The sequence below is a fragment of the Arvicanthis niloticus genome, chromosome X, assembly GCF_011762505.2.
Source record: "Arvicanthis niloticus isolate mArvNil1 chromosome X, mArvNil1.pat.X, whole genome shotgun sequence".
Taxonomy (NCBI): domain Eukaryota; kingdom Metazoa; phylum Chordata; class Mammalia; order Rodentia; family Muridae; genus Arvicanthis; species Arvicanthis niloticus.
The window spans coordinates 76507617-76530619 of NC_047679.1; the positions used below are offsets into that span (position 1 = coordinate 76507617).

Genomic DNA, 23003 nt, shown 5'->3' on the forward strand with positions numbered 1-23003 from the left:
AATAATAATGCATTGTTTGTTTAATAATAACTAAAACAAAAACTTCAAAATATTCTACCTAAAAATAATCGATACATTTTTAATAAAAAATATATACTACTTATTTTGACTTTATAATTTTATAACATATACATGGATCAAAACATCATACTTTGGTATATATATATATATATATATATATATATATATATACATATATATAATTTTTTGGTTTAAATTAAATTTGAAAAGATAGATCTAACAAAAAATTAAATCAAAGCAGAACTTACACTTTAAAATCTACAAAATATTGTGAAGGAAATAAAAAAAGTAGACAGGTATAGAAATATTTTTAATTTGTCAGTATGATGATTTAACAGTATTAATACCTAATCCCATATTTATCTACTCTATTAGTTACTTTGTTAATTTTTGTGATCAAATAACAAGAAGAAAGAATTCTGGCTTGTGGTTCAAAGGGATACATTCCACTATGGTTAGGGAGACATCATAGTAGACAGGAAAATTCAGCTGGTCAGACTACATTTGTAGTCAGGAAGTAAAGAGAAAATAGAAAGTGAGGCCTGATATAAAACCTTAAGGGTTTCCCCAGTGGCTCATTTCTTGCACAAAAGGTCCACAACCTTAGTTACACATTCTTAAGGGATGATTCTACGACCATCCTAAATTGTCCCAGCAACTCAGAACCGAATGCTTGGAAACATAAGCCTATTTCCTCACACATTGCTGTTAGGCATTAAAAATGGTCCAACTGCAGTACAAAACTGCTTGGGACTTTCTCATAATTTTTTTATTAGATATTTTATTTACACTTCAGATGGCATCCCCTTTCCCCATTCCCCCCCACCCCCCTTAGGAAACCCCTATCCCATGCCCCCTTTTCCTTTTTGCATTTATACATTTTTTAAAAATAATGTTAATCATAGGATTTATAGGTTTGGAATTGTTCAATCAGAGGTGTAACCCACTGACCAACCTAGATATAACAACTATCTTTGACTGGTGGAGATACTTGAACCTCTGCCTCCCTGTCTCCCCCCTCTTTCTCTCTTTCTTCACCTAGCTTCTCCTCTTTTTCTTCTTCTCCTCTTCTTACTCCTTTTCTTCCTCTCAGTACTCCTACTTCCTTAGCTCCTCCTACACACCTACATCACCCTTCCTGTTAAAATGAAACTTTTCTCTCAAAATACAATTAGAGCATAATTATGCCAATTTGTACCAGTGAGGTACAAGATAGTCCTAATACCCAGTCCATCCTTTTATTGACTAACCAGCTCCTCTGGTCATCTATTCTAACTAAAACATTTAGTTCTGAACCTGGTTTTAGGATGAATGTCAGCTGAAGACCATCCACTCAAATCTTTTTTCTTAAGGTCAATAGCTATATGTTTTCAACCCCATCAGAAATCCAGAATGACTGAGTTAACTATAATTGTGGGAAGCACAAATCATAGTTTCTAAAACTTAGCCAATTTATAGAGACCTCTGACCACCTGGACACGCGCTCTACTTCAAAACGTTGGAACATCTGTTCTTCTGCCTTCTGGTCCAGGATCATCTGACAGACCTTAGTGCTGCAGAATTATTAAGGGCTGATTACTCTGTCTAGGCAGATATAATCAGTCGACTATTCTGCAAGTGTGTCCTTTTCTGGACAGTAATTTGTTTGTGGAAGGAAAGTGGCAATTCTTGCCTAGTGGCTGTCTCACCACAACTGGAGTAACTCCAAGGATGCTCAGTTTCTTCTTAGAATTCAATATAGGAAGCTGTCCGGAGCAGACAGGTCTCTAATGAAAATGAACATTAATACTGAAATGTTTGTCATGTCAATTTTAAGGATTTCTGATGTTTTGAAAACCAGCTATCCATGTAAGGTAATCTGGACTGTTGCCTGTTAACTCCACTCAGCTATTTCTAAATAAAACATAGAGAACACCCTTATAATAAACTCCAAGTCATGAATTTGCTATAGTCCCTTAACTCACAGGCTGACCATCACAAATCAGTTAAAAAAGTTAAAGAAGGACTGGGTCTAAGCTTTGTATTCCTAAATGTGTTATACTGGTACAATGCCTATGAGAGTAACAAAATTCATCTCACTCTTATATCACTAAGAAGCTCATGCCAATGAAAACCTTAAAATTTGTAAACAAAGTAAATTGGTGCCATTTAAGAATTTATATCTTCATCTTGATATTAATTATACAGATTTCTACTAATAGATTATGGCTATGCAATGAACCCTAGCTAATTCTCTCTATTCCAACAAAACCACTACTTTTCCCTAGAGAGACAGCCCAACATTTACCACCTTAGTCCCCATGCCCAGGGAATAGGGGCGCTGACTCATCATTAGCTTCTTCAAGCTGATTATGGGCATTGAGATATTAGAAGAGGAGTTGGGGGGAGGGCAAATTGACAATCCCCTGATGCTGTGTCTTCGCTGCCTCCAGATGGAGTTCCCGGATCTCAGAGGTTTGAGCAGGTCTGCCCAGCTTGCTTGTTGAGTAGATACACCAAGGCTGATCATTCTGCAATATACAATTCTCAAAACAAATTTTAGTATCAAGATAGTTTTTTTTAAAGAGGGCTGACATTTCATTAAGAATGTTGGTTCTAACCACTTTTCTATTTTTTCCCCTCTTTTATTGGATATAATATTTACATTTCAAATTTTATCCCCTTACCATATTTCCCCCACCACCCAGGAACCCCTTATCCCATCCCCCCTCCTCCTGCCTCTATGAAGGTGTTTACCCACCTACCCCCAGCCCCCCTCAACACCCTCAGATTCCCCCCCCTCAGTGCTCAGCCTTCAGGGTACCAATGATCTTGTCTCCCACCTATGCCCAACAAGGCCATCCTCCCCTACATATACAGCTGGAGTCATGTGTCTCTCCATATGTGCTCCTAGGCTGGTGGTTTAGACCCTGGGGAGCTCTGGCTGGTTGGTATTGTTGTTCTCCTCACGGGGCCACCAGCCTGGTGTGAGGTGGTATCTCAGTGTTGTTTTGATTTGCATTTCCCTGATGACTAAGGATGTTGAGAATTTCTTAAGGTGCTTCTCGGCCATTCGAGTTTCCTCAGTTGAGAATTCTTTGTTTAGCTCTGTACCCCATTTTTTAATGGGGTTATTTTGTTGTTTGGCATCTAATTTCTTGAGTTCTTTGTAAATATTTGATATTAGCTCCCTATTGGATGTAGGATTGGTAATGATCTTTTCCCAATCTGTTGGTTGCCGTTTTGTCATGTTGACAGTGTCCTTTGCCTTACAGAAGCTTTGCAATTTGATGAGGTCCCATTTGTTGACTCTTGATCTCAGAGCATAAGCCATTGGTGTTCTGTTCAGGAACTTTTCCCCTGTGCCTAGGTATTCGAGGGTCCTCCCCAACTTCTCTTCTAATAGTTTCAGTGTATCTGGCTTTATGTGAAGGTCCTTTATCCACTTGGAGTTGAGCTTTGTGCAAGGGGATAAGAATGGATTAATTTGCATTCTTCTACATGTTGACCTCCAGTTGAGCCAGCACCACTTGTTGAAAATGCTGTCCTTTTTCCACTGGATGAATTTAGCTCCCTTGTCAAAGATCAAGTGACCATAGGTGTGCGGGTTCATTTCTGACTCCTGATCGTTTTTTTAAGTTTTCTATCTCCAGGGTAGTCTCCCTTTGTGATTTCTTTATTGTTTCTACTTCCATTTTTAGCTCATGCATGGTTTTGTTTAATTCCTTCTCCCATTTGGTTGCATTTTCTTGCAATTCCTTAAGGGATTTTTGTGTTTCCTCTTTAAGGGTTTCTATCTGTTCTTTGAGAGTGTTATTTATGTCTTTCTTAAAGTCCTCTATCATCATCATGAGAAGTGATTTTAATTCTGAATCCTGCTTTTCTGGTGTGATGGGGTGTTCAGGGCTTGCTATGATGGGGGAACTGGGTTCTGATGATGCCATGTAACTTTGGTTTCTGTTGCTTATGTTCTTGCGCCTGCCTTTTGCCATCTGGTTAAATCTAGTGCTACCTGTGCTTCTGTCTCTGATTGAAGCCTACCTCTCCAGTTGTCTCTCTTGTGTTTGGTCTTCTAGGGGTCCAGATGTCTCTGTGATTTTTTCCAGCTGCACTGATTACAGTGGTATCTCTAGGATGCCTCAGGATATGGTGCCTCCAAGGTAGCAGTCCAGCTAGTTGTCTGCTGTTCTGGGTGCAGTGTCTCCTCTTGGATATCTCAGGATATGTTGTCTGACACTCTGAGTTCAGTTGTTCCTCTGTGTCTCTGGGTTGAGTGGACCTTCCTGTATGTCTCAGGCAGAATCCAGGGTCCACACAACTGCAGACCTGGCAGAGGTCTGGTCTAGGCCTCAGACCCGGGAGATGGGCAGAAGGGGGGTGCTAGCCGGCAGGGGCGGGGGGGGGGGGAGTATCTGCTGGATTCTGAGCACTCAGGGCACCCAGCTATGAGCTCAGGGTAGTATGTGGGTTTTCCTACCTAAAGCTGTTTGAGGGATCTGTGGAGCCCCCAGAATGTGTCTGGCAGCGGTAACCAGGCTGCACTCACCCGCAGGCCTCAGACCCAGACCAGAAGAGGGGCGAGCAGAGGAAGAGGAGTGCTAGCGCTGGCTATGGGTTCTATGGATCCCCCAGAATGTGTCTGGCGGAATCCGGGTTGCACTCACAATCTGGCCTAGCAGAGGTCCAGCCCAGGCCTCAGATCGGAAGACGGGCACACGGCGGAAGGGGAGTACTAGCATTGGCTATGGGTTCTGTGGATCCCCCAGAATGTGTCTGGTGGAATCTGGGGTACACTCACAAGCTGGCCAGGCAGAGGACAGGCCCAGGCCTCAGACTGGAAGAGGGGTGTACAGCGGAAGGGGCGTGCTAGCGCTGGCTATGGGTTCTATGGATCCCCCAGAATGTGTCTGGTGGAATCCGGGGTGCACTCACAAGCTGGCCGAGCAGAGGTCCGGCCCAGGCCTCAGACTGGAAGAGGGGTGTACAGCGGAAGGGGAGTGCTAGCGCTGGCTATGGGTTCTATGGATCCCCCAGAATGTGTCTGGCGGAATCCGGGGTGCACTCACAAGCTGGCTGGGCAAAGGTCCGGCCCAGGCCTCAGGCTGGAAGAGGGGCGTGCGGCGGAAGGGGAGTGCTAGGGCTGGCTATGGGTTCTATGGATCCCCCAGAATGTGTCTGGCGAAATCTGGGGTGCACTCACAAACTGGCCGAGCAGACCTTTCTCATAATTTTAAAGATAGAAATACCATCAAACCCACAATACCACTCTCAGACCAGACATGTACTCAAAAGATTATAAACATATGTCCAAACAAGTACATGTGTAATTTATGTCAAAACTTTTTCTTGGGAGATTTTATACACGTGTCTACTCAGCCCATATATGAAGCCCTCAAAAGACAAAAATAAAAATATCACCAAGACGAACTTGATGACCAAATGAGTTTATTGGTGTTATTTACAAGAGTATGGGTGAGGGGTACTTACAGGAACAGAAATGACTCAAAGACAGCTGCATTACCAAAGCCCACCCTGGCATGGGTGATTAGCTCACAAAGATGGGAACCTGGAGCACACTGCACAGATTACACACATGTCAACAAGTAGAAAACTGCCCTTTCCAGGTGCTGCAGTTGGGGTACACCAGTTGGGCTAGCTTTTGCTTCTTCTGGGTAGCTGGTCTGTTCCCAGAGTCTTTGCAGGTTGCCTTGTTCTCAGCACCTTTACTGCTTTAATAGGGATGAGCCTAATCATTCTGGTCACTTTCAGGGATTTCTTGGAGTTATTTAGAAGTGTTTAACCTAGCTATTTAAACAGCTTCCCCACAGGATAGAACACTTCAATCCCAGTGGGAACTGTTAAACAAAAATGTGCCCATGCCTTTATCACAGTAGTCAAAACGTCCTAACAGAAAGAAATGCTCAGCAATGCATGAATGAACAAATTTGAGCATGACATAGAATAAAATATCATCTAGTCATAGAAATCAATGAAGTGATAAACCTTGAAAACATTATGCTAGATAAGAAAAGCTAAAGACAAAAGGTCACATATTGTATAGTTTTATTTATATTAAATTTCCAGTAGAGGCAAAATTATAGAGATATTGAATTAGTGGCTGCTTAGGGTTAGTAAATGAAAATAGTAGTTAAAAGATATAGGGTGGGCTTTTCATTTAGTTTTGGAGATCATAAAATTTATTATAGAGTTTAAATATACATATCTGTTAATATGACAACCTACTAACATATTATGCTTTAAAATGGAGAAATAAATAAATATATGTGAATGACATTTTAAGAAAATTATAAAATAAGATCTAATTTCTTAGAAAATATAAATAATGAAGTTCTATTTGTTTATTCGCGTATTTATTTAACGCCACTCAAACACAAATATGTTTAAAGTTTATTTTAAAGTTTTATTTATTGGCACAAAGTCTGAGAGCTGAGGGGTAGTGGACGTTTCGACAGCTGCTGACCGGCAGCTTGAGAGCCAAGCACCGACTTTCGAGGAAGTCTGAGGGGGCCGTTCAGCTTTCCTCCTGTTCCCACAACCATGTCCACCAAGGAGAATGCTAATTCACCAGCTGCCTGGCTTAACAGGTTCAAGAACAAAGGGAAAGACAGTACAGAAATGCGCTGCCACCAAATAGAGGTTAATGTGGAACTTAAGAAAGCTAAAAAAGATGACCAGATGCTGAAAGGGAGAAATGTCAGCTCATTTCCAGATGATGCTACTTCTCCACTCCAGGAAAACCTAAACAATCAGGGTACTGTAAATTGGTCTGTTGAGGACATTGTTAAAGGCATAAACAGTAACAATTTGGAAAGCTAGCCCCAAGCTACTCAAACTGCTCAGAAACTGCTTTCTAGAGAGAAACAGCCTCCTATAGACAACATCATCCGGGCTGGTTTGATCCCAAAATGTGTGTCCTTCTTGGGCAAAACTGATTGTAGCCCCATTCAGTTTGAATCTGCTTGGGCATTCACCAACATTGCTTCTGGAACATCTGAGCAGACCAAAGCTGTGGTAGATGGAGGTGCTATCCCAGCATTTATCTGTCTCTTGGCAACTCCCCATGCTCACATCAGCGAGCAAGCTGTATGGGCTCTTGGAAACATTGCAGGTGATGGTTCAGTTTTTCGAGACTTAGGTATCAAACATGGTGCAACTGACCCACTGTTGGCACTTCTTGCAGTTCATGATCTGTCATCCTTGGCATGTGGTTACTTACATAATCTTACCTGGACACTCTCAAACTTTTGTTGAAACAAGAATCCTGCACCCCACTTAGATGCTGTTGAGCAGATTCTTCCTACTTTAGTTCGATTCCTGCACCACAATGATCCAGAAGTATTAGCAAATTCCTGCTGGGCTATTTCTTACCTGACTGATGGTCCAAATGAGCGTATTGAGATGGTTGTTTAGAAGGGAGTTGTTCCCCAACTTGTAAAGCTTCTGGGAGCTACGGAATTGCCCATTGTGACTCTTGAACTGAGAGCCATAGGGAATATTGTCACTGGAAGCGATGAGCAGACTCAGAAAGTGATAGATGTGGGGGCACTTGCAGTCTTTCCCAGACTGATAACAAATCCCAAAACTAATGTTCAGAAGGACAATGTCGAACAGTACAGACTGATGCCAGGACCAAATACAGCAAGTTGTGAACCATGGCCTAATCCCGTTTCTTGCTGGTGTCCTCTCTAAGGCAGATTTTAAGACACAGAAGGAGGCCACATGGGCTATAACCAACTATACCAGTGGTATAGTCTGTTGAACAGACTGTGAATCTCGTTCATTGTGGGATAATAGAACCTCTGATGAACCTCTTGAGTGCAAAAGATACCAAGATTATTCAGGTTATTCTTGATGACATTTCAAATATCTTTCAGGCTGCTGAGAAACTAGGTGAGACAGACAAACTCAGTATAATGATTGAAGAGTGTGGAGACTTGGATAAAATTGAAGCCATGAAAATGAGTCTGTATACAAGGCCTCATTAAACTTAATTGAGAAGTACTTCTCAGTGGAGGAAGAGGAAGATCAAAATGTGATACCAGAAACTACTTCTGAAGGCTTTGCCTTCCAAGTTCAGGATGGAGTTCCCAGGATCTTTAACTTCTAATGTCCAGCCAAGGCACAAAGTTGTTAGCTATGTGCTGTGCTATTTGTGTTCTCATAAATTTGTCTTACTGTTTCTCTACTAAGAATTCTTTAAATGTGGTTTGTTAGTGTAGCACTTTTTACAAAAGAAACTATACTTGAACAGTTATAAACTGTACATATTCTATGAAGCTGTCCTCTGAGTTTATTTCTATGTGGAATTTTGTATCCTGTCATGTCCTGAAAATAAAGATTAAGTTCCATTCTTCTTTTTAAAAAAGTTTTATTTATTAATTTGTGTGTGTGTGTGTGTGTGTGTGTGTGTGTGTGTGTGTGTGTGTGTTAGAGAGAGGCATGTTTAAGCTATTGCATGAAACATATGGAGGTCAGAGGACTGGATTCTCAGCTACTACTACCTTTACATGAGTTCTGCACGTTAAAGAAAGGTGATAGCGAACCGCCGGTGGCTCGGCCCTTAAGGCTCCCGCCCGCAGAGGGCGCATAGTCTCTTGGTGCGCCGGTTCAAGTCCTGCCGTCTCTCCTGTCTTCCCGCGTCATCTCGTGGGAAAAAAAAAAAAAAAGAAAGGTGATTAGGTTTGCACTGCAAGCACTTTTATCCACTGAGCCATCTTGCAGGTCTAAGGAAACACAATATTTAATGGTAATTTCTCTAATAACTATGAATTTGCTTGTATCTACCATCTTAACATGGAGAGCAAAGAAGTTAAGTACAGGCCTGGAAAAATTTGTCATAAAAATAATACTTGAAAATCATCATTACCAACATTATTTGCCCTTGAGACAGTATTGAATATTAAAAAGAAGTGGAATAAGTTGTATACTGATTGAGAAAGTTTGAAAGAGAAGTGTCCCTCATAGGCTCAGAAATTTGAACAATTGGTTTCTGGCTTGTGGCAAACTTTTGTTTGGTTATGGAACCTGTAGGAAGTAGAGCCTTGCTGGAGAACTATGATGCTGGGGGTGGGCTTTGAGAGTCTAAAGCATTGCTCCACCTCCAGTTCACTCTCTTCTTTATGTTTCCTATGGAAGATGTGGTCTCTCAGCTTCCTGCTCCAGCTACCTGCAACTGCAACTTCTGCATCTCTATGAACTTCTAGTCTGCAAGCCAAAAAAAAAAAAAAACCCTCTTTTTTTAATAATTCGCCTTTGATTACTATGCTTTATCACGGCAGCAAAATTAATTGTACACAGTCAAATAGAAACTGGATAGACAGGTTGAGAAAAAAATCAGTTGTAATCACTACCTCTTCCATGAGTTAATGTCAGAGGGCAATAATTCAGATTTTTAAGAAATAATTTCTAGGAGCTTCAATGGCATGAGCTAGTTCAAGCAGTAGGGTATAATGAGGATGGGGAAGTAAGGACATGTAAACTAAGAGAGCCAAAACCAAATGGAGAGGAAACCAAATGCATAAAATGCTGTCCCCTTTTTCAGTGGCATTTCCACCTGACAGATTTTGCACCAAAGCATCTTTTTTTTATTAGATATTTTATTTACACTTCAGATGGCATCCCCTATGCACCAAAGCATCTTAAAGATGCTTCAGGTCATTTGAAAATAAGATTACATGAGTTTGTGCATGATTCAGAAAAGAAGAGACACATAAACCTAATTAAAGGCCTGAGTGTGAATGCTGAAGAAACTATGGTAATCATTTTTTTTTTGTCTGAGAGAAGAATCTAGGAGTCATTTCAGAGGTATGATGATATTGGATAGAGTACCGTGACCTCAGTTTCAGTCATGTTTAAGTCCAAGTCCTAAAGCATAATTGTATGGCTCTTTTTATCAACATAGAATGATATTAAAGACTGATGCAAACAAGAAAAAGCAACAAGTAGGTTGGTGAGGGCTACTACTTACACAGGAATACACATGAGCAAATACATGATACCTTTCAGAAGTACCTGGGTGAAGAATCTTTACAGAAACCTTCAGTTGTGTACCATACTGATAGGGACATGAGCAATTTATTTGTGGTATTGTTTACAAGATACTCACATGCTATTGAGGTCTGGAGAAATGGAAAACATGGACAAAGAACCTAATCCTTCTGTAATTACTCAAATGATCTTAGAGTAGAATATACCATTTACAATTGCCTTGAAGGAAATTCAAGGTATTTACTATACTTAGCAAGGATCTGAAGGGCATATCCTATTAGACCAGATGGGATCTATAAAGATGAAGACGATCCCTGAAGCTAGCATAAGAATCAGTTTGTGTGTACCATGTGTTTTCCTTTTGTATAGCTGCATTTGCACACACTTAGAGAGAATCCTGATATGTGAGCACAACACTGAGAGTAGATCAACTAGTTCTCAGAAGTGTTGAAATAATTAAAACACTATAATTGTAAGGAATCAAAGATGCCATCTACTCCCTCCTCCCATTTAAGAGATAATTACACAGCTATTAGGAACCTCTAAGGCTCAATAAACATCTTGCTTATTTATAACATCTGCTTTGTCATGTAAATTTAGAGCAGTTAAAAATCTCTTAAGATTTTGAAGACTGAAGAGATTCTGAAAATTGGTCAGCAGCTTAGAGGTGTTCCTTTCATTAATGCAATTGTCTAGTAATTTGACACATAATGAAGGCAGAAAGTTAGCTCTGCCAATCCTTGCACTTCAAATAGCATTGGGACTTGCAACACTTCATTCACATGAAGGGAGACAAAAAGGGATGTTCTGGGTGTCAATGCTTAATTGTTACTGCATCACATAGTTCTCTATGTTAATGTACTGATAAAATCCATACAGTAGATATTATTGTTTTATTTATAGGGTTTGACTTTGGTTTTGTTGTCAGTGGTGGTGGTGTTGTTACTTTTGCTGATTCTTTTACAGTGTCCTAAATAAGCCATTGACATAACTTATCAGGATTTCTACAAAGTCAAATTCACCTCATGTAGAAAAATAAAGCTGCATTGGTATGTTTAAATAACCTACAGCAAGCATTGACTACACCACCAAATGTGATTTTTTTGAAAATCGCAGAGGGGTGAGGGGGAGCAACAGCGACTCCACAATTCAGTAAACAGATTAAAATGAAACATTTCTATGGCTTTTCTCTTCCAATTCAATTTGACTGTGGCAGTACTTCAAAGACTATAAATGAAAACTGTGGCAATGGGAAAAAAATCTTCAAGAAGTCTTACATATAAAGGCATATGCATTATGTGTGACCTCCTTGTTGTGAGATGATGAAAACCATGTTATTATTAGAAGTAAACACTAAAAAAGTTCTATGCCAAAGGAAAGTAATCACTTATGTTTCATTTTCAGTCCATTTAGTTTTAAACTGTTCTTCAGTCTGTAGAATATTACCTAGGCATTCTTTTTATTGCCAGGCCTTAAAAGAATTTCATTACTTAAAATAAAATCTGCAAATTATACATCTCAAGTGAAATTCCATATTAGTACTATCATGAAGAGTCACCAGAGTTAGAATGTCTCAGACCCTTTTCTTAAAGGACTTCTGTCCAGGTTGGATATGTGCAACTCACACTTACAAAATGGTCAAGATAGGGCAGGGCTACTGTGTCACATGAGTGCACACATAAGAGTCAAAGGAACTCGGACAACATTCTGGAATTCATCTGCTGGATAAAAATAGATCACATAGGCTCATATATTTTTAATATTTAATTACTAGAGAGTAGTACTATTTGAAAGCATTAAAAGGATTGAGAGGTTTGAATAAGTATGGCACTGGGAGTGGACTTTGAGATATCAAACACCAATGAAATGTCTAGACTTTCTCCTGCTGTTTGAAGATGTGGATATAGTTCTCAGCTACTGGTCCTGTAACTGCCTGCCTGCCATCATGCTCCCCCCCCCATGATAATGGACTAAACCTTTGACATCGAAAACAATTCCCCATTTAAATGCTTCCTTTTATAAGAGCTGTCTTGTTCATGGTGTTTTCTCACATCAATCAAACAGTGACTAAGACAAGGCATGCAAGGGTAAATTTTTTAAAGGTACTTGTCAAGCTGTACAATTTTGCTGAAATCATAGTCACACTACTATGTATGTAGACAATAGTTTATCAATTATTGCTTCAAAACCCTGGAGGTGGTTAATTAATTGATTTAATTATAGTATTTTCATAGATTTTCAAAATATATAATTGTATGTGACCTTATTAAGAAATACAATGGAAGCAAATTTTAAAGAAATTAAAAGTATCCAAATACCATATGGTCCTAATTCCTAATTACCATATGAAAATACAATTGCAACAAAATATATAAAAATTAGAATATCTAAATATCATATGATTGACCTTAATTTCTTAAGAGCAGGAATAATTAAGTTTTACTTGTTTCTGTTTCAAAAGTTCACAGAGATCCGTTAACTTTCAGAGTTTTTCCCTGTGGTATAAATTTTAACTGTACAAACAAAAGAATATTTGCCTTGAAAAATTGGTTCCCTCTTAGTACTCTTCAACAATTCAGTTTCACTAACAAGCACCATTCTAGCATCTTTACTTATAGAAAAATTCTGTTTGTAATTCTAAATAAGTGCAGGTTATTTATGCTAGGACATAATAAGAAAAGTAATAACTAAATACAAACTGACCTGTTCTCTGTGCTGTAATGACCTTCTAATTTTAAGGGAGCCCTTTTTTAATCTTTAATTCAACAAGCATTTACTGGGCAATTAGTATGTGTCAAACACTATAGTAGATATTCACAAAATAATAAAAGGGAGAAGTTTTGGGGGACAATTTACATTAATAATTATAGTAGGATAGCATTAACACAATAAAAATATTTGTTTTACTTGGCCTAAAACTCTTATATACTTTCATAGCCATATTTTTCAGCATATTGTTTCTTACTGGCCTTCTCTTTTGCCTAATTAAAAATTTTTAAATGTTTTTGAGGAGTTCATATATGAGTACCATAATTTCCATAATGCCCTTTCCTACCTTGAACTCCTCCCATGTGTTCCACCATCAACTCTCTTGCTGTCTCATGATCTCTAATATATTGTTCTTACACAGAGACACGTGACACAGACATATGCACATGCACACACACATATATGTTCTAGGAGGTAGCAAAGTACCATGGGAATGGAGTATATTGATTTAAGAGTTCCCTGGACATCCATGAACAATATCCCAAAAGGAGATTTCTCTTGCTTGCTGATAGAAATTTTATTTGTCTATTGCTTGCCTGTGTGGGTAACTCCATTAATTGTGTGAATTTTTGAGAGGGGCAGTGGGGGACAAAGACGGAGACAGAAAGACAGAGAAACAGAGACAGTATTTTTAAGAACTTGAAAATTAATGTTTCCCTGTGACATTTTCAAACATCCTGAAAGTTATTTATCTATCCTCCTTCTATGTATTACTCTTCCTCCACTCTTCCAGATAAAATTGTTTCCCCATTTTCACCCTTACAGCACCTGTGTCCTACCATCTTACACCTCTATAGCCCTTCCTCCCAAACCCCTTTGAGAGTTGTGCTTAGACCTGTTGCATGCCCTCCCTGGGTTCTGAAACAAACAAACAAGCAAACAAAAATAAAGTGTGAAACAAGTGCACACAAAGAGACTGTTGGCTCCTCTTTGGAGATGGTACTGTGTAAAATTTCTTTAATAAAGCAAAGTTGAATCCAGACTACAAAAATGTGACACTATAACAAATTATGATTGCTTGTATATATAGAAACCATTTTTTTTCTGGGTTTAAACAGAAATAATCTTTTTTCCCCTTGGGTTTTTTTTTTTTTCAATTTTATTGGTTATTTTATTTATTGACATTAGAAATATTATTACCCTTCCCAGTTTCCCCTCCACAAACCTTCTACCCCTCCCTCTATGAGGGTGCTCTGCCATCCACCCACCCACTCCTGACTCAGCACCCTAGCATTCCCCTACCCTGGGTCATTGAGCCTCCACAGGACCAAGGGCCTCCCCTCCCAGTGATGTCAGATAAGGCAATCCTCTTCTACAAATCCAGCTGGAGCTGTTCCACCCCCCCCCCCGCATGTGTACTCTTTGGTTGGTGGTTTAATCACTGGGAGCTCTGGGGGGTCTGGTTGATTGATATTGTTCTTTCAGTGGGGTTCTTCAGTCCTTGCCCTAACTTCCCCATTGGGAACCCTGTGCTTTTTTTCTTCTTTTCTTTTCTTGACAAATTAAGCTGGTCATGGTGGTGCACACCCTTAATCTCAGCACTACTCATCCAATAGATTTTTCCTCTCACTTACAGAACAGCTTCAATTGATTGAAGGATGATATTGCAATGAAGAATTCATTCTCATTCTCTCTCTCTCTCTCTCTCTCTCTCTCTCTCTCTCTCTCTCTCTCTCTCTCTCTCTCTCTCTCTCTCTCTCTCTCCTGGGATCAATGTAAAACTTGGACTGTTTCATGAAGTTAGCTTAAGTAACCTCTAGCTCATGAGAGAACAGAGTAGAAAGAACTGCTGCCCAGCCAGCCAAACAGCCAAACAATACAAATAGCCATCATTTCCTCTGCCTTAGGGTCTCTGTGAACTCATGTTTTTTTTCCCTCTTGTCCATAAATCTACATGTATAATTTTTCCACACATTGTATTTCAAAGCAAGTACCTGTTGTGATTCTCATTTTATTCAATGGTACTCTCTAGATCATAGGAGCTTTCTTACAATTTTCCACATGTTCTAATAACAAGAGCTCTCAGTAGAAGCAAGCAGGTGTTATATGGTTGCCACCATTATGCATCATCTTACCCAAGGTTGAGTTTGTCCTGGAATATTTTGATTTCTCCATCTATGTTGACTGAGAGTTTTACTGGGTATAGTAGCCTGGGCTGGCATTTGTGTTCTCTTAGGTTCTGCATCACATCTATCAGGGCTCTTTTGGCCTTTAGGGTCACTGTTGAGAAGTCTGGTGTAATTTTGATAGGTCTGCCTTTATACATTACTTGGCCTTTTCCCCTTGTAGTCTTTAATATTCTTTCTTTGTTCTGTGAATTTAGCGTTTTGATTATTATGTGATGAGAGGATTTTCTTTTCTGGTCCAGTTTACTTGGTGTTCTATAGGCTTCTTGTACCTTTATGTTCATCTCTTCCTTTAGGTTGGGGAATTTTTCTTCTATGATTTTGTTAAAGATGTTTTTGGGTCCTTTGAGCTGGGAATCTTTGCTCCTCTCTATTCCTATTATTCTTAGATTTGTTTTTTTCCTTGTGTCCTGGATTTCCTGGATGTTAGGGTTTTTTATGTCTTGAATTTTTTGACAGTTGTGTCAATATTTTCTAAGGTGTCCTCTAGAATTGAGACTCTCTCTTCTATCTCTTATATTCTGTTGGTGATGCTTACATCTATAATTCCTGACCTCTTTCCTAGATTTTACATTTCAAGTGTTGCCTCCATTTGTGTTTTCTTTATTGTTTATACTTGTACTTTTAGTCTTGTACTTCTTTGTTCAGTTTCTTCACCTGTTTGATTCTGTTTTCCTGTGTTCCTTTAAGTGATTTATTTGTTTCCTCTTTAAGAGCTTCTATCTGTTTACCTGTGATTTCCTATATTTTTTTTCAGTGAGTTATTTGTATCCTCCTTAAGGACTCTATTATCTTCATGAGATAGGATTTTAGGTCAACTTCCTGATTTTCAGGTATGTTGGTGTATTCAGGGCTTGCTGTAGGGGAGAACCAGGTTCTGATGATGCCAAAGTATATTGGCTTCTGTTGCTTATGGCTTTGCACTTTGCCTCTGGTCATCTGGTTATCCCTGGTGTTAGCTGGTCTGGGTGTTTCTGGTGCCTGCCTCTTGTGTTCCTTGGTTGCTGCAGACCTCCTGGTAGGATTGTAGCCCTGGCTGTAGCAGACTTCCTGTGAGGCCTTACGACTGTGGGATCTTCAGAGGGGCATGTACACTGGTGACCTATTGTATTGGCTGCAGAGGCTCTTCTGGGAGGCCTTCAGACTGTGGAATCTTCAGAGGGGCAGACAAGCTGTTGATCTGTTGCCCTGGCTGCAGCAGATCTTTTTAGAAGCATTCTGACTTTTGAGTCTTAAGAGAGCAGTCAAGCTGGTGATCTGCCCTGGCAGAAGGTGCTGGCCAGAAAGGCAATTTGCGTTTTCTTATTAAGAATGATGAACTCTTTTGGCATATTGCTTAGCCATTTTTATTTCTTCTATTAAGAACTCTGTATCAGATTCACATCTCAGTTTTCATTGAGTCATGTGTTTCTCTGGTTCTTCGTTTTTTGTTTTTTTGGGGTTTTTTTTTTTTTTTTTTTTGGTTACTTCTTTGTATATTCTAGATACTAATGTTTCAAAGATTTTCTCCAACCCTGAACTTCCTCTTTACTGGATTGTTTCCTTAGCTGTTCCAAAGTGTTTTATTTTTATGGGTCCTATTTGTCAGTTGTGGGCCTTGGTTTCTGGGCAAGTGGGGTTCTATTCGAAAAGTAATTACTTACACTTATATCTCATGGGGCACTGCCTATATTTTTTTCTAGAAGTTTCACTATTTCAGGATTCACATTCAGATCATTGATCCATTTGGAAATGAGTTTTGTATAGGACAATAGATACTGTTCTAATTTCATGTGGACACATAGTTTTCCAGACTCAATTTGTTGAAGAAGTTCTTTTCCTCCAGTGTGTGTAATTTTGACATCTTTATGAATTATCATATAGCTGTGCTTTTGTTTGGATCTTCTATCCTGTTCCATTCATCTATATGTCTCCTTTTGCACATTGGCCTTCTCTTTACTTACGTGTTCTAGATGTTCATTTTAAGGCCTTTTATCAAGTTGTTTTTCATTCCTGATGTCTTTTTCCTTCCAGTCATCATTATCTATGCTCAGTTTACATATTATAATCAGTATGGCTACTGCTTTTTTAGTAAAACTGTCCCTGGCCCCTCAGGTTAAGTTTTCTTCCTGTGATATTCTCAGTTTATACAATATGTTTTCATTTTAGTTCTCATTTCTATTGTAATTGGTTATCTGTGGAGCTCTATGAAGGTGAGATTACATCACTATTGCTCTTTCCATGCCCCCTCTGGCAAGCACAGTGCTTAAGACAGAGAAGACAACGAGTGCACACCTATGAAGAAAGGAGAAGAAAGTAGGAAATGAAGGTCAGGGCTGAAGAGAGGAGGGAGTCGGGGAAGAAGAGGAACAGGCATGGAGGTAGAAAGATGGAAAAGAATTAAGGGAAAAAAGAGAAGAGATATTGGAAATTTGATTGTATGAGCATAAGGAGTTTATAGGAGTCAAAAGGCTTCAGAGAAATATTGACTTTTATGTTTTTTTCATTCATCAGTGTACCTAGCTTCTCCTTGACTCTCTTTCTGAATAAGAACATGTGTCTTACAATTTTCAAACATGAGAAACTAGGCTAAACCCAACCACTTTCTGAGGACAGTACCTCTGGCATGAAGTTGATAATAATTTCAATAGATTACAGTATGTGTGATTTTAATAGATGTCTTCATAAAGAAGTAGTTCTATAGTCATCCCAATCTCCTAGGTATTTCCTTCTTTCCTATTTATCAAAAGCTTATATAAGTGTAGAATTCTGCATTTCTATTTTTGCGATGGAGAAAGTAGAATATAATCATCTAAGTAGGATATGTTAAGTCATTTATAAACGCATTGCTTCATTCAGTCTGTCCTCTGTTCCCACGGGTAATTATGAATTGCTTGAATAAAGTGATAGTCATCAGTCTTATGGAGATTAATACCAGCAAATGTAGCACTTCCCCTCTGGTGTAGTTAATATCTGCAGTCAGTTGTTTCCATGTCTATTTTTTATTGTGAAGAGAAGAGACAACACAAAATCAGTCATCTTAGAAGGTTTAATAGAAAGCTAAGTCTCTTCCTAACATCAAACAGCAACTCCTCTTTCCATATTGAAAAGACTAAGATGGCATTTGAAGTTGTCTTTTCAGTCTACTTTTATTGTAGTGCCACAATTATAAGTTGCTATAGCAACCACATTTGATTTGAATGAAGACTTCATTATTGTGATTTTAATTGTTTTGTTTTATTTTCTAGTCTAGCTCCATTGAATTTAAAAACTGAAATGATAGATTATCTTTTACTATACTCTAAATATCATGGAACACAAAGACAATTCAGGTAATGATTTCTATGACTATTTTTGAAAATATATGTTTACATACCCTTCCTCAATGTCTATTTTAGAAATATTAGGCATTGTACTAAAGCTGATCATTGTTCCATGTAATTAAGCATAAGACTGTCAGTAACAAACCTCCAATATGCCACTGAAAACTATACACTGTGTAACTATTTATGTAATATGTTACTGCCAAAAACTATTTATTTCAGTTTCATATTTTACAATGAAAAATATAACCACCATTACATTTATGGGTTAAGGAAAAACTTATAGTGAATTCATCTGATTTTACCATAATATTCAATTAACATAATTTAAATTAGCTATGTCTGATTAACTTTTTTAATAATAGCTGCCTTAGTTAGGAATATTATTGCTGTGATAAAACACCATAACCAAGATCAACTTAGGAAGGAAAGGGTGTATTTTAACTTACAGTTTCCTATCACAATGCATCATTGGGGAACTTAAACAGGGCAGGAACCTGGAAACAGGAGCTGATGCAGAAGCCACAAGGGAGTGCTACTCACTGGTTTGCTCCCCATTGCTTTTTCACTTTGTACACACCCTAGGTCCATCTGTCCAGGGATGGCACCATCAATCATTAAGCAAGTTTTGTCTATAGAACAATCTTTTGGAGGTATTTTCTTAATTATAGCTCCTGATTCTTATATAATACTAACTTGTGCTAAATGTTAGCATGGCATAAAAACTAGTCAGCACAACAGTTCTATTTGACTTAGGGCTTTACTAGTCAAAATAACCAATTTGATTTCTAAAAGAACAAATCACCTCATCTACCCTGCCATCTTAGATAGCTTGAAATCTAAGCCAAGAATCCAAATAGAACTTCAGATAGAACTCCTAGAGCTCATTCACACTCCTGCTTGGTGCCAATCACTCAGTGATAGTTAAGCTTTGGAATACCAGCCACCCGATGCACCACTGAACCCCAAGACTGAATAAAACTGGAACTAAAACTCTGGTTAAGAACATTCAGAGCACTTGATAACTCAGGGGGCATGCTCCGATTGCCTATAAGGCCAGAAGTTGGTTTCATCACTCTTTCTGTTACAAGTATATTTGAAGTCTCTTAAGGGTTAAGAATGGTTAAAGAGGTGGGTAGACTTGAACCTGGTGCTATTACTATTTTGGTCACTATACCATTTGACCCATCTCTTAAGTCTGTTATCACTAACATCCCATGCAAATCAGCACAAGAGATGGGGCCTACCACCCTCTCTGTCACCACCACATTTGAAGCTTGTCTTTTATCATGAAGGTGGATAAAGGTGTTCAGAATGCCAGACATGGTATAGGATTCCCTCACAGTGACATTACCATAGCCCAGAGGATCAAGAATTGGCATAGGATGCAGTATTCCAGGGCCAGAGGAGTAGGTGTTCTTAGAAATGACTGTGGCAGTGCCAAAATGTGGGGAGATGGGTGGGTGTTCACTAGCAAGGGGCCCTGTATGCTGAGGGCAAATCAGTTCAGTGCTCTGAGGATGCCAAGATGGATCAGAATCTGGATAGGAGTCTATTTCTTTTCCCAGGCTGATATCTGCCAACTTCTTAAACTTGAGCCCCAAGGTATTCAGGAAGCTTTCATCTAGATATTCAATGAAGCTGCAACAGCCCACAGAGCCTACAGGGGAACCCACACTTTCAATGCTATAGATGAGCAAACAATCATTGGATGGACATCCTTAATCTTCATCCACATAAGCATAGGCTTTCTGGCAGAAATAACCTTCCCTGAAATTCATATTGAGACCCTTGTCTCTATATTCTATCACTGAATTTCTTCTTAATGTTTCTGAATATTCTTGGCATATCTCAGGTACAATTTATGCTTTAACTCTATCCATTAGGTCAAATATTGTAGTTCTTTCTCCTCTTTCTAGACCTTGCATTTCTCTGCCACAATATTTCATTTGTATAAACTCCTGAGTTGTCAATACATTGTGTAATATTGGCATTACCAGGTAGCATTTGTAGTACACAGATGGTGGTTATACCAAAACGTTTCTCTTATATTAACACTAATGAAATAATGAACTTGAGGTACAATCTTATTTATGGCTATGTGATCTGCATGGTTGTTTTTATTTTTTGATTTTAATGTGTACCCTGTAATGTATCACCAGCATGTTGAATAAATAAAATGTGGCTACATTTTAAAAAAGAACTTCCAGAGCATATCCCTTTCCCCCACCTCCTCATATATCAGTCATCCCACCTACCACACCTATCTTGAACCACATAGATACTGAACCTGGAATTCCAGAATGCTCTGAAGACTGAAAACTGAGCATCATTCATCTCATGCGTAGCTTAACAAGTTGATGTAACAGCAAAACAAAGATGCAAGCACTCACCCAACAAAGACAAGACCAGATATACATTCAAAGAAATGCCATAAACAAGTGAGTTCTAGATGCCTAGAACCCATTATAAAAACATAAACATAATGAACAACCAAGACTACATGTTTCCCTAATTAAACAGAACCTCCATCATAATATTCTTTAAAAGTCAACAAAATCATAGAAAAGTTCCCAAATCTAAACAAAGAGATTGCTATCAAAATGTAAAGGGCATACATAATATAGCATAAACATGACCATCCTCAAAGAAAAACTCAATAATGCCAGGTATCATAGGTTTAAATGCAATATTACAGTGGAAGATAATTTGTATGCCCTAATATTATGTGAGGAGAGGAAATAAACATACAATTACTGTAAGAATGAAATGACAATGAAAAGTCCTCTTAAAATTCACTTAAAACTTATGTAAATCATCAAGATTTACCAAATTAAAATACAAAAAAAAATGTATTCTTTAAGAATTAACAAATGGGGTTGGGGAGATGCCTCAGTCAGTTAACTGCCTGTCTTACAAGCCTAAGGACCCATGCTCTTATCTCTGATTCCTATGTTCAAAGCAAGGAGTGATCACACATGTCTGTCAACTTAATGCAAGAAGATGAAGAAAAGCAGATCTCCTGGCCTGCCAGGCTAGCAAAAATTGTAAGAGCTGGGTTCAGTGAGTGACTGCTTCAAAAAAAAAAAAAAAAGAGTTATCAATGTAGGTCTTCTAATGTTGATCTTTAACTATACATCTGCAGACATGTAAGTATTTGTGTGTATACATGCACAAACATACACAAAATATGCATGAACATACACGTACAGAAAATCAAAATTAAAAATCATTAAATTTAACTCTCAAACATTATGCTTCTTTTACATTAAAATAGACATTATCTGAAATTCATTAGAAATATTAAGTTTTGCATGTACATATACTTTCCCCTAGAAGTGGGTGTGTTTTTAAAATTAATTTATCTACTAAAATTATGTTAGTGTCTTCAGAAATAAAAATTCTGACATACCAAGCAAAACCTATTTATGGATGAACAAACTATAATAGCACTGTTCCTGTGAAATAAGGTTGCAATCCTCTATAAAGTATTTGAATGACATGTGTCACATGTCAAGATTATTCTACAACCCTTTTAACAATTATACAAACAACATTTTTTTAATGTCTTCAACAATTCTTTGAAGTAAGTATTGTTATCTTTCCCCAATTATAAAAAAAATCCAAGTTTCTTTTTTTCTAAAAGTTTTAATTTTTTAAATTTTATTTGTGTGTTTGTGTTGCTTATGGAGACCAAAAGAAGGTATTTGATGCTGCTGGAACTAGAGTTACAGGTAGCTGTGAACTGCCAAACTAAGTATTGGGAACTAAACTCAAGTACTCTTAACCACTGAACCATATCTCTAGTCCAAATCCAAAGTTCTTAAATGAATAAAGGATTTTCTAAAAATCACAAAACTAATGAGTATCACTTACCTGACATTTAGTTCAGTGCGACCTCACTAAATTCACAATATACATTGTTTTTACTAGTTGAAGAATCATTTCTAGTAGCATCCTTAGTAAAGGATTAATCCTTTTGAGTCTAGATAGAAAAGGAAAATGAAAGTCAAGGCTCTTGAACTTTCAATTCAGGCTTATACACAAAAAAATTCTATAATAGGCATGAACAGTATTTAACTGTCCAGAAAATATTATAGGTAAAGAATCTTCCAACTCCTTATAAAGAAATTTTATATGTCGAGTTTAAAATGTCTTTCTCTAAATACTTGTCTTCTGTGCCAAACAGACCTCCAGTAATGGCAAGTTAGGAAAGATGTTTATGCATCATGTAACATTTTTAACTGATTAGTCAAGGGTTACTTCTGGCAACAACTAAATAAATAAAATTTAGCAATCTCTTTCCTAACTGCCTTCTTTATAAAACTATAAGGGAGTCCCATTCTGCCAATGTTTCTAAACTATGCTCAGAACCACTATTATGTTGCTGTCTATTGTAGTGGTTAGAATGAGAATGGTTCCTATAGACTCATAGATTTGAATGGATTAGGTGATTATTCAAGGGTTACTTCTGGCAACAACTAAATAAATAAAATTTAGCAATCTCTTTCCTAACTGCCTTCTTTATAAAACTATAAGGGAGTCCCATTCTGTCAATGTTTCTAAACTATGCTCAGAACCACTATTATGTTGCTGTCTATTGTAGTGGTTAGAATGAGAATGGTTCCTATAGACTCATAGATTTGAATGGATTAGGTGGTATTGTGGCTTTGTAAGTGTGTCACTGGGGATGGACCTTGAAGCTTTCAAAAGCCCTTCCTGCTGCCTGCAAATCTAGGTATAGAAATCCCAAATACTTCTCCAGTACCATGTATTCCTGTGTGAACACCATGCTCCC

General features: G+C 38.2%; 2 pseudogenes; one reads left to right on the forward strand and one right to left on the reverse strand.

Annotated features, from left to right (window-relative positions):
* Nucleotides 1–6558: 6558 nt before the first annotated feature.
* LOC117695285 (importin subunit alpha-1 pseudogene) lies at nucleotides 6559–8178 on the forward strand (annotated as a pseudogene).
* A 10941-nt stretch (nucleotides 8179–19119) lies between these two features.
* On the reverse strand, nucleotides 19120–22088 carry LOC117695031 (desmoglein-1-alpha pseudogene; annotated as a pseudogene).
* Between the last annotated feature and the right edge of the window lie 915 nt (nucleotides 22089–23003).